Genomic DNA, 12,732 nt, shown 5'->3' on the forward strand with positions numbered 1-12,732 from the left:
AAAATGGGATTCAACCCAATATCTGTAATCTGTGTATAAAGACTGTAATGTAATTTTAGATCCTTCTGGGTAAAAGGTGCCATGTAAACATTTATATGTTTGCCATACAAACTGCAAGAGGCTAATTAATTAAGATGAGCTATTATCAGCAGGAGAAAAAAACTTTTGTAGTGATAATCAAGATGGCCCATTTAGACAGTTGACAAGAAGGTGTGAGGATACTTAACATGGGGAAATACATTCAATATGTGTAATGACCCAGCCACCCCCAGTCTCTATTTAAACCCAAGTAAATGGTATCTAGTTTGCATATTAATTCAAGCTCAGCAGTTTCTCATTGGAATATAAAGAGAAGGAGTACTTGTGGCACCTTAGAGACTAACAAATTTATTTGAGCCTAAGCTTTCGTGAGCTACAGCTCACTTCATCGGATGCATTCAGTTTTTTCCACTGAATGCATCCGATGAAGTGAGCTGTAGCTCACGAAAGCTTAGGCTCAAATAAATTTTTTCGTCTCTAAGGTGCCACAAGTCCTCCTTTTCTTTTTGCAAATACAGACTAACACGGCTGCTACTCTGAAACCTGTCATTGGAGTCTGTTTTTGAAGCTTTTCTGTTGCAAAATTGCCACCCTTAATTCTTTTACTGAGTGGCCAGAGAGGTTGAAGTGTTCTCCTACTGGTTGTTGAATGTTATGATTCCTGATGTCAGATTTGTGTCCATTTATTCTTTTGCGTAGAGACTGTCCGGTTTGGCTAATGTTAGCCACTTACAATTTGTATGGCAACTTCCACTTTTTCTCTATGTATATATATATCTTCTTACTATGTGTTCCATTCTATGCATCCGATGAAGTGGGCTGTAGCCCATGAAAGCTTATGCTTTAATAAATTTGTTAGTCTTAAGGTGCCACAAGTACTCCTGTTCTTTTTGCGGATACAGACTAACACGGCTGCTACTCTGAAACCTGTAAACATTTATGTATGTGATATGATTAAGACTGTGAGTTTGTCTTGGAGGTCATGGATTCAGTGACTTTCCAGGACCTCTGGGACTTCTGCAGCAGCCGCTGCTGGGCAGTCTCGGGCCATTGCACCGCTCTCCCCCAGCAGCAGCAGGAGTTTGGGTGCGTGTGGGAGGGGGCTCAAGGTTGGTGGTTGGGGCGTGGGAGGGGGATGAGGTCTCTGGGCGGCGCTTACCTTGGGTGGCTCCCTGGAAGCAGCAACGTGTCCTTCCCTCAGCTTCTAGCTCCACAGGGGAGCTGTGGAGCCAATGGGAGCTGCAGAACCGGTGGTTGGGGTGGGGGCAGCATGCAGAGCTAGGAGCTGAGGGAGGGACATGTCCCCGCTTCCGGGGACCTGCAAAGAGCTGGGTAGAGAGCCTGCCAGCACTGCCAAACCCCATCCCCCCAGCACCAGCAGGAGTCCCTAGCCACCTCCCCTGAGCACCCGTGGCACCCCCAGGCCACCTCCTCTCCCCGAGCACCTGCGGTGGCCCCTGGGCCGTCCCCCCACAAGATTTAGTTAGGGGTATATAGTACAAGTCATGGACAGATCACAGGCCATGAATTTTTGTTTACTGCCTGTCACCTGTCCAGGACTTTTACTAAAAATACTCGTGACTAAAACGTAGCCTTAGATATGATACATTTAATAACCTGTTACATTACTTGATAGATATTGCTTACAAGTTGTATTTTATAAAGAGCAGATCATTCTGTTTAAAGATAGTTAACAAATAGAATAAAACTGTTCTGACGATTTCAGAGGTTCTTCATTTTCTGGAAAAGAACTGTAATAGGAGGACTATATTATAATGAGTTTATAGAGGAACAAGGAACAATATGCCCAGTTCTGAATTGCCTAGTCCTGTGTCTTCAGATTTTCAGATAAAGAATAGCAATTGAATTGACAGTTCTTTGCCTTCTTACTAATTTCAGTCTCAACTCAGTACAGCATGAAAGCAAGTGTTTAACTCCATTCCTATTCAAGACAGCTCTTAAGTGCATACTTAACTTGAACTTTAAGCACTTAAAATTAAGCACATGCCTAAGTGCTGTCTTGAATAGGGCTACTCTTATGAATCTGGGTCCATGACTATTTGTAGGATGAAGAAATGAAGTCATTTCATAGCCTCATAGACTTTACATGCAAACAGCTATATTTCCCAGATTTAGTTAAGCAGGCCTGACTCCCGTGACCCAAATTTACTGCTTAGCTAAGTGGGTGCAATTCAATGGTTTCATAAGTTACACCAGTGATGAATGTAGCTCATCAATGTATCCTAGGTTTATGATAACTAATTTTGGTGTTTTGTGGAATGTAAAAATGTTGTTTAATTTTAAATAAAATGCTTATTCATGTTCTAAAACTATTGTGGTATATAATTTTTCCTCCCTACATGCACATAATACACTGATTAGAGATAATTTCAAAATTATTTTATTGTTACTAATAATTACATAGCAAATGCTCCACAATCAGGGATACTAAGAACCAAGTCTGCCTTCACTGTAACCATAGCAATGACTGTCCTAAAAATAAAACGGCTCTCTGCCAGATCAGATGAGATCACTTTACAGATCAAGAATCAGGTTCACAAACCGTAACAGCCACCTGGACCTGAGGATCTCATGTGATTGTAAAATAATACAATAACATGAGAGCTTGTCTCAGCCATACACGCTTAAAAATAGAATTGACAATGGTCAAAGCTGGATTCTTTGTGAAATACAAGCAGAAATCCTCTCTGTGTCTATAGACAGAGAACTATTTCTGCTAATTAAGAAAGGCGTTAATGATTCATTTATTGCTTTGCCAACATTGATTTTACAACTTTACTTCACTCAGTACTAGGGCTATCAAGCGATTAAAAAATTAATCGTGATTAGTCACGTGATTAAAAAAAATAATCACAATTAATTACGCTGTTAAACAACAATATAATACCATTTATGTTAAATATTTTTGGATGTTTACTACATTTTCAAATATATTAATTTCAATTACAACACAGAATACAAAGTGTACAGTGCTCACTTTATATTTATTACTAATATTTGCACTGTAAAAACCAAAATAATTGTATTTTTCAATTCACTTCATACAGGTATTGTAGTGCACTCTCTTTATCATGAAAGCTGAACTTACAAATGTCTAATTATGTACAAAAAAAACTGCATTCAAAAATAAAACAATGTAAAACTTCAGAGTCTACCAAGTCCACTCAGTCCTACTTCTTGGTCAGACAATCACTCAGACAAACAAGGTTGGTTACAATTTGCAGGAGATACTGGTGCATTATACATTTTGCCTTATATACACGTGTTATTCCAGGAGAAGGAGGACAGAGTGGAAAAGATAGGATAGTGTTTAGTTTCAGAAACTGCAAAGGAAAAATACATTAGCTCATATAATCTACAAAAATACACAAACTGCTGAGCAATCATACAAAACAATTAAGAAAGTGATTCAAAAGAAAACTGAGAGCATGAATAAATAATACAGTATGTCAGTCCCTTATGTGTAGATGGTCTTGTACGAACAAAATAGATGATTTGCCAATTTAACATAGATTTTTGCAGAAAGCAATTCTCTGCACTATCCATTCATATCTGTTAGCCTGCAGCCAGATCACCTCAGGCTCTGACCTTAAAAGTCCTCTCCTACTAACCCAGGTTCAGTCTCCATGCTCTTGGATAGAATATATCCAAGGAAGAAAAGTGGATATTGATTCAGTGAATGGCATATTTCCTTTTGATCCAGTGCCGTGGCATGATGCCACAAGCCCTTCTGTACTATTGGTGCTGTCTTTTAGATATTAAACTGAGATCCTAACCACTTCTGGTTAATACATATCTCATAGCATGTTTATGCAAGATAGGATATTAGCTTGGTGTCTGGCCACATTCCAGTTTGAATAATTACATTTTGCCTATCTAATTTCTCCCTGCAGTTTCAATAACATATTGTTCTCAACTATGTATAGTGTTCCTGTGTATTCAGCTGCTGCATTTCAGTGAGGATGAAATGATTCACACTTACAGTGTTTTGTAAAATGCTTCCTGATCTCTCAGGGTGGAAGGTGTATTGTAAAAGTAAAATGTTATCAGTAGTCTATCACTCTAAACCCAGAGTTTTGAGACATTAACTCTGAGTTCTACTCCTGGCTTTGCCACTGACTTGCTGTGTGCAAGTAAAGTCATTTGATATAACTTTTCTGTGTCTTTGTTTCCCCATCTATAAAACAGGAGCAATACCTACTTTACAGGAGTGTTTGAGGATTAATTACTGTTTGTACAACACTCTGAAGCTGTGAATTGCTAGATAACTGTCCAGTATTATTAATTATTGTAAGTGCATTCATAATAAACCAACACCATCCACAGATGTGGAAGACTTTCACACCTTAGCTCTACACCCCAAAAGGGGTTCCTTAGCCAGCACCCCAGAATATTGAATATATATTAATAAAGGTAACAAACTTTTCCAAGCTCCTCCCTCATTCGTGCTCATTATTCCATTGGAAACCAGCTGACTGAGCCCTGGACAATATGCTAGGTGAGATACTGAATGGCTGCTGGACCTCTTCTCCTCCAGTGGTTCAAGCACATAGAAAAGTATTTGGGTTATTTGTAGGAAGAGCAACTGTAGAAATGTCTATGTCTCTCATAGCACTACCGCAGCTCTGTAAACTTATATTACATTGTTATGCATTGTCCTTTAAATATAACATTGGGGAAGATTTAGGGCTACATTTTCCCCAGAACTGGGCTTCCTTTGTGCCTCTGCCAGCACAATATGGACCTGAATCCTCCAGTGCAGAGGGACTCCGTGGTGGCATACAGACTTCTATGCGGCTCCCCTTCCCTGCAACTGGAGCGGGGCATGGCCAGGATTTCCTTGCATCCCAGTTGCTGCGTAACAGCCTCTTGGAGCCCGCATAATGTGGAGCGGCCTTCGCACTGTTTTAAATTACGCAGGAGGGACTGGATTCAGGCACAACCAGCGACGATGGGAAGCACAAATTTGGCTTTAAAGCGACATGAACATTTGCAGGATGAATGGTGCTTAAGCCACTTTCCAGTGTTTGACGCATGAGTCACTTCCGTCCTACAGGACGCGGCCCGATTTCCAAGCTGTAAAATGTGGGGAGAGTTATAAATTATTATCCCCCATCACCTGCCCTCCTGGGGGAGACTAATGTGCATCGCTCTCCCCACATTGTACAAACAGCCGGTAAGAAGCGCTGCGGACGTTACTGCATAAGCCTGAGTCTATGAAACAAAACAACTAGTTTGCGCCGGACAATTACCAGAGGTAGAAAAATCATGGACGTGCCGGACTCTCTCCCAAGTCCCCACCCCGCAGCGAGGGAACAAAGGCAGGGCGGCACCCCGGGGTGACACGCCGACTGCTTCTCCAGGGCCGGGGCCGGGGCCGGGGCCGGGCGCTTTACAGCGAGGCCCGGAGACGAGCCGGAGGGGCACCGACAGTCGGCTCTCGGCTGTGGGCTGGGCACCGTCCCGGCAGACCCGCCCCGCTCGGGCGGCGAACGCAGCCGCGCCTCCTCCCTGGGCCCGGCCGGGCTCCGCCACCAGGCTGCACAGGAAGCTGCTGCTGTCGCTGCCCGCCCCTGGCCCCGCCGCCGGGGCCGCGGACCAGCCAGTTTCGCTTTCGCCTTCCGGTCGTCTCCGCTGCTGGAGCCCCCGGGACCGCCCGGTGCGCCTTCAGGTGCGTGGCCTCCAGCCTGCCCCGCCTCTCCGGGGCCCCCGCCGGCCGCCCGCCCGCGGGACCCGCGCCCGGACCTGGCCGCGGCGCCGGGGCGGGGGCAGCTCCCGGCTCCCTCTGTCCGGGCCCTGCGCGGCGGGTGGCCGGGCTGGGCTCGGTCGCTGCCTGCCCGAGAGCGGAACAAAGGGCTGGGGCGGTTTCGGACTTCGGCCCTCCGGCTGCCACGGCCGGTCCCGCTGGCTGAGGAGGCCCGTGGTGGTGGTTTGGGGCAGGGGGGATTCACAAGGCGCTGTGAATAAGATCCAGGGCATTTGGGTGCGAGTAACTGACGTTAATGCCCTGGTTTGATGTCAGCGGTCATTTAAAAAGCCATTTAAAACTGGTGCACGAGGCTGGGTGAAGTCTCTTAAACCTTAAAAGCAGCTTATTTCAGTTTAGTTTAAAATTGATTAGGAGCAACTGAAACTGAGCTAAGAGTGCCCAAGCTAGGGTCTGCATGGCTGCAGTTGAACTAAACTAGAGCAAATTGTAAGCAGCCCTAAGGCCTAAGTGATTCTGATTCATAAAGAACCATGCAAAAGGTTATCAAATCCTTATGGATTTCTTTTTACCTAAGTCTCTAACCTTAGATCCTCTTCCAGGTGCAAGGAAAGTTAAAAACTTCTTTAACAAAACTTGGAGAAGCAACAGACCTAATGGGATAGAGTCGGGTGAGTGAGGCCCCACACAGAGGTTTTGCAATAGTGGTCCCTAGCCCTGCTTCTGTTGCTTACACAATGACAGCAGAGAGGTTGCACAATGTCCTTGCAGCATGTGGCTGGTATGGCAAAGAAACCCAGCAGCACCCTGGTTATATTCCTGTAGAATCATATAGCAGACCTTATGTTGTAGAACTAAGACTTTTTCCAAATAAGAGCTACAGTGATGACGAATTATGGGTCCCATTTTTGCTGGTTTGACGATGGCCATTGTGGTTAGGAAACAACCCTCTATTCATTATGTTCAAGGAACACTGTCAAATCTGACAAGCACAACATTTATTCTACTTTAAAATACCATTGTTTCCCACACTATTTGTCTTATCTTGAAAAACCTTTCAGTTCCCCAATCTAAGGTCTGAGAGGTGACCTTGTGGTAATAAACACCGAGACCACATGCTGCACATATGTCGTGCAGAGTCTGCTGCCATTGCATGCAGGAAAAACAGAGTTCAATGGGTATAGTTGTAATAATGCAGAAGGATTAGAGACATAGTTAAAATGCTTGGGGTCAGATGGTATATTACAGTTGCTATTGTCACTAGTGAATGACAGGACCCATTTTAGCCAAGGTAGATGCAACCAGAAATACAGGTCTTTGTGTGTGATTTGCTGGCATATCACTGTTACCTGGGTTCAGAAGTTGTTGTGGTAGTTTTATAAACTACCTTAGGTTCTGATTTTTGCACTTAGCTCTGCGTGGACTCGGGTCTGGAGTGTGTGGAGTAACTTGGAGGATCAGGGATTAATTAATTCTATGGCGAGAGTGAAACAGCTTCATAAAAGTAAATGAATGTACTGGATTTTCATTGCTGTTTGATTTGAGTGTGGCTCTTCCTGTTCATTCAAGGAACAGGAATGTTATGGCCTGACAAGCAAATATACTTTTTAATCTTTTAATTTTCCCTAGAGAGTCTAGGTTAGAGTGTAACCCATGTGGACAAAAGTCAGGCCAGAATTTTGATAGAAAATGTGTCCTTACCTTAGCATGGTGGTTTCTCACAAAGGCACATGGGGCCAAACTTTGAATCTCCCTGTTTGTGTTGTAGCCCGAAAGGCAGAGACTTGTATTTAACTGATGATCCTATCATCCCCTTTGGGCCATGCTTCTTCCCCTTCTTTGAGGAGAGAGAAGGGCAGCTGTGCCCTTGTGAGTCACTAGAATCTAGCCCCTTTACCCCAGAGACCATATGACTCCCTCACAGCGGAGTCCCACTGTGCTCTAAGGTCTGTGGGTTTTGGTGTGACTGTGAACTATAATAGCTTTACAACAAGCTGCCTGCCTCAGTCATACACCCCCACTGACACTGGGGCTTTCCCCATTGCCTTTCACAGGTTGAATACATGGAGAGAGAAGAAGTGAACTATCTAAGGAGGTAGGAAATGACCCTTTGTTTCCACTCTGTTGTGTGTAACAAGGCCACCCATCATGCTTTCCCCGGCCTTTATATTACTGACAGCTGCAGGAGGGGGAGCTCCCTGTAAAATTTTGTGTCTGGGATGCAGAGGGGTGAGGATGAGGGTTGGGGAAGCCCTCCATGTTTCTTCCATAATCGTGTCACCATATTTGGTGGAGGTTCTGAGGTACAACTGTATCAGATGTTGTTGAGTAAGATTTATCCCTTCCAAAGTGACTCCAGATTTCCTAGTAAGTACGATGAAGTAGATGTGGGGTTACATGTGTTTTACAAGCTTTTTACATTGAGCTGCGGTGTGCAGATGATCTTAGAGGTGGGAGCAGCAGGTCATGCCTCTTGTAACAATCTCCTAACTTTGGCAAACACACTTGATGATGTAGTCATATAACGCTTTTTTTCCATTCCACTGATATATCAGGAGGATGTTAAACAAAAGCTACTAAAAGATAGACACTTTAAAATCAGCAGGTCCAGATAACTTGCATGCAAGAATTTTAAAAGAGTTGGCTGTGGAGCTCGCTGGACCATTAATGCTGATTTTCAATAAGTGTTCGAACTCCAGGGAAATTTCAGAAGGCTGGAAGAAAGCTAATGTTTTGCCAATATTTAAAGGGTGACTGGGAAGATCTGGGTAATTATAGGCCTGTCAGTCTGACATAATCCCATGCAAGATGATGGAGCAGTTGATATGGGACTCAATTAATAAAGAATTAAAGGAGAGTAATAGAATTAATGCGAATCAGCATGGGTTTATGGAATATAGATCCCGTCAAAGTAACTTGGTTTCTTTTTTTATGAGACTACAAGTTTGATTGTAATAGTGTTGATGTAATATACTTCTTTAAGGCGTTGTCATATCGCATGACATCTTAATTAACAAACTAGAAAGATATAAAATTAACATGGCACACATTATGTGAAGCAGTTGCAAAAAAGTCTGTCATATCAAGGGAGGCTGTAGATCTCTATATTTGGCAATGGTGAAACTGCTGCTGGAATAGTGGGTCCCGTTCTGTGCCCATAATTCAAGAAAGGTGTTGAAAAATTGGAGAAGGTTCAGAGAAGAGGCACAAGAATACAAAAGTTATACAGGAGGTCAGACTAGATCAGGGGTCGGCAACCTATGGCACATGTGCCAAAGACGGCACACGAGCTGATGTTTAATAGCTGATGTTTAATGGCACGCTGCTGCCTGCCGAGTCCCAGCCACTGGCCCCGCTCAGCCTGCTGCCGAACCCAGGCCGGGACCCTGGCAGGCAGCAGCGTGCCATTAAAAATCCTGCCTGCCCCGGCCCGCTCTTCTCCACCTGCCCCCCCTACCGGGGCAGGGTGAAGAAGCTCCCCCCTCCCCTGCCTCTTCCCCCAGCGTGCTGCGTTCCTGCCCCTCCTCCTCTCCGTCCCTGACTCCGATCAGCTGATGGCCCTTGCAAGGGCTCGCTGCTTGGGGAGGAGGCGGAGAAGAGGTGAGGACAGGGCCTTGGGGAAGGGGGGTGGAATCAGGGCATATCCCCTCCAGCCCCCTGTTGTGAGCTGCTTGGGGCTGGGAGCACCCCCCACGACCCCAACCCACAGCCCCAGCCCTCTGCCCTGAACCTTACATCCCCCCCCCACACCCCTGCCCTGAGCCCTGCACCCCCCTCACACACACCTAGCCCTCTGCCCTGAGCTCTGCACCCCCCCAAGACCCCAGCCCTGACTCCAGTATCCCCCACACATACCCAGCCCCCCACACCCCCTGCCCTGACTCCTGCACCCCACACACATACCCAGCCCCCTCACACCCCATGTCCAGCCTAGGTGAACGGAACCCCAGGTTGGCAGCCGACTGAGCAGGCTGGCGGCGTAAGATCAGCATTTTAACTTAATTTTAAATAAAGCTTCTTGAACATTTTGAAAACCTTGTTTACTGTACAGACGACAATCGTTTAGTTATATAAAATATAGACTTATAGAGAGAGACCATCTTAAAAATGTTAAAATGTATTACTGGTACGCAAAACCTTAAATTAAAGTGAATAAATGAAGACTCAGCACACCACTTCTGAAAGGTTGCCGACCCCTGGACTAGATCATCACAACGATCCCTTCTGGCCTTGGAATCTATGGGTACAGCTATACTGTGATTTAAAAAAAACCTGTGACACCAAGTTTCAGAGCTCAGGTCAGCTGACTTGGCCTCAGGCTGCAGGGCTAAAAATTGTAATGGAGATGCTGGGGTTGAAGCCCTGGCTCTGAGACCAAGCTGACTTGGGCTCTGAGACTTGGTGCTGCAGGTTTATAATTGCACTATAAATGTACTATGTGAACCTATGAATCACGAATCACCGTCAGACTGCGTGCTAGTTGATTGTTTCAGCAGGGGGCTAGGGATTAAATGAGCCTAGAGACCGAACTTCCCTTCCGTGCCTACATTGGGCCTTTTTGATCAGGGACAAAGCATCAGGTACTAGAAAGAACAGTCACAGACATCTCTGTCATCAGCCAGTCACATTGGCCCTGATCCTGCAATGAGCTCTATGTGACAGGAATCCACCTGCATGAAGCTCTCAAGAGAGTGAGGGGCATAGTTTGAATAGGAAATAGAGTTGCAGTATCTGATCTGAAATAGAGTTCATGGCCTTGGACACCAAAGACCCTATACACAGTGAGAGGCTCAGACAGTACAGGGAGATGACATAGCCATATAAGCAGGTCTGACATATTATTTTAAATAATCCTGGGAAGACTGGGGAAGTCCCTGATGACTGGAAGAAAGGAAACGTTGTACCAGAATTTAAACAGGGTGAACAGGATGACCTGGGTAACTAGAGGCCTGTCAGACTGACATCAATCCTGGGCAAGATAATGGAGCAGCTGATATGGGACTCTATTAGTAGAGAATAAAAGGAGGGTAATGTAATTAATGCCAATCACCCTGGGTTTATGGAAAATAGATACTGTCAGACTAATTTTTTTTATGAGATTATAAGTTTGGTTGATAAAGGTAATAGGGTTGATGTAATAGACTTCTGTAAGGCATTTTATTTGATACTATACCCCATTTTGATTGAAAAACTAGAACTATGTAAAATTAACATGGCACATATTAAATGGATTAACTCGGGTGGGCAAACTACGGCCCGTGAGCCGGATCCAGCCCACCAGCCATTTTAATCCAGTCCTCAAGCTCCCGCTGGGGAGCAGGGTCTGTGGCTTGCCTCGCTCTGGTGCTCCAGCCGGGAGCAGTGTTGGGGGCTGCTCCATGCAGCTCCCGGATTCAGAGTTGGGGGCCGCTCCACACGCCTCCTGGAAGCAGCGGTATGTCTCTTCTTCGGCTCCTACACATAGGGGCAGCTAGGGGACTGCGCACTGCCCCCACCCCAAGCACCACCCCCGCAGCTCACATTGGCCAGGAACAGCAGCCAATGGGAGCTGCAGGGGTGGCGCCTGTGGATGGGGCAGCGTGCAGAGCTGCCTGGCTGTGCCTCCACATAGGAGCCGGAGAAGGGACATGCCGTTGTTTCCAGTAGACGCTTGAGGTAAGCTCTGCCCTGAGCCTGCACCCCTGAGTCTCTCCATGTGCCCCAGCCCTGATCCCCCTCCTGCCCTCTGAACCCCTCGATCCCAGCCTGGAGCACCCTTCTCCACCCCAAACCTCTCATCTCCAGCACCACCCCCGAGCCCTCACCCCCGCCACCTTACTCCCCCTCCCCAGCCCAGAGCCCCATCCCGCATCCTGAACTCCTCATTTCTGACCCCACCCCAGAGCCCGCACCCCCATCCAGAGCCTTCACCTCTTCCCGCACCCCATTTCCGGTTTTGTGAGCATTCATGGCCCACCATACAATTTCTATTCCCAGATGTGGCCCTCAGGCCAAAAAGTTTGCCCACCCCTGGATTAACTGATAGGTCTCAAAATGTAATTGTAAATGGTAAATCACCATTGAGCTGGTACATTCCTAGTGGGGTCCTGCAGGAATCAGTTCTGTGGCCTATGCTTTTTAACATTTTTATCAATGATAAAAAAACCTAGAAAACACAAAATCATCACTGATAACATTTGCAGATGATACAAAAATCGGGGGCACGGTAAATAAGGAAGAGGACAGGTCATGGATACAAAGCGATCGGGATTGTTTGGTAATCTGGTTCCTCTTTGGTGATATCATCTTCGCAGTAGATGTTTAATTTATATATAAATTAAATCAGCTTGAAGTACTAATCTGCAGTTTTGCATGATGAGCACATGACAGACATTCTAGTAAATGTGGGAGTTCATGATGTAGAAATAGCGTAAAAAGCCATCTAAAGCAAATCTCAGTGGAAGTATATGAATAATCCTTTTGCATGTTTGAAATCTGAGCTCTGTTGGGAAGTACCTTTTTAGTAAGCTTCACAAATATGTGTAGGTTAGGATCTTTCAAAAGAGCCTAAGGGAACTAAACTCCCAGATCCCCTTGAAATTAAACAGGAGTTGGATGCCAAATTCCCTTAGGCTCTTTTGAAAATCCCACTTTTAGCTGTTAAGAACTGTGTCTTTCAGAGGCAGGTACCATTGGTGCCAGCACCCCCTTGGCTGCTCTGTGTTCAAAAAAAAAAAAAAAAAAATCACTCTGTTTCCTCCTTCCTCTATGGAATTCCCACAATTTTTTGGTTTTGGTTTGAAGAATAAAAACCTGTTATAAACCTTTTTCCCCGACAGAAAACTGTGCAAATCACTTTCTGGTGTATTGGGTGGGGGGATTCCTCAGCCCTCATCCCTGAAGATGCCCCATCTCCCATGCCAACCCCTAAAAAACATTAGGTGTGGGTGGATGTTTATTTATGAGTAGGTATGTCTGGGTGTGTG

General features: G+C 45.5%; 1 protein-coding gene and 1 long non-coding RNA gene across 5 annotated transcripts in view; one reads left to right on the forward strand and one right to left on the reverse strand.

Moving 5' to 3' along the window:
* Positions 1–2,424: 2,424 nt before the first annotated feature.
* LOC140895801 (uncharacterized) lies at positions 2,425–5,988 on the reverse strand. The gene is made up of 2 exons (XR_012154357.1): positions 5,313–5,988; positions 2,425–5,136 (listed from the first exon to the last, which is right to left on the reverse strand). It is a non-coding gene; the product is annotated as an uncharacterized lncRNA (long non-coding RNA).
* The window catches only part of CFLAR (CASP8 and FADD like apoptosis regulator), a 35,745-nt gene continuing 27,964 nt past the window's right edge, over positions 4,952–12,732 (forward strand). For 2 of the 4 annotated variants that reach the window (XM_073306395.1, XM_073306394.1), the window contains exon 1: positions 4,968–5,731. The gene's annotated coding sequence lies outside the window, so the exon portion shown is untranslated. Of the gene's footprint in view, positions 5,732–7,821; positions 7,863–12,732 lie in introns of all 4 variants that reach the window. The other 2 variants (XM_073306396.1, XM_073306397.1) reach the window with 2 other exon arrangements.

The sequence above is a fragment of the Lepidochelys kempii genome, chromosome 11 (assembly GCF_965140265.1).
Source record: "Lepidochelys kempii isolate rLepKem1 chromosome 11, rLepKem1.hap2, whole genome shotgun sequence".
NCBI lineage: Eukaryota > Metazoa > Chordata > Testudines > Cheloniidae > Lepidochelys > Lepidochelys kempii.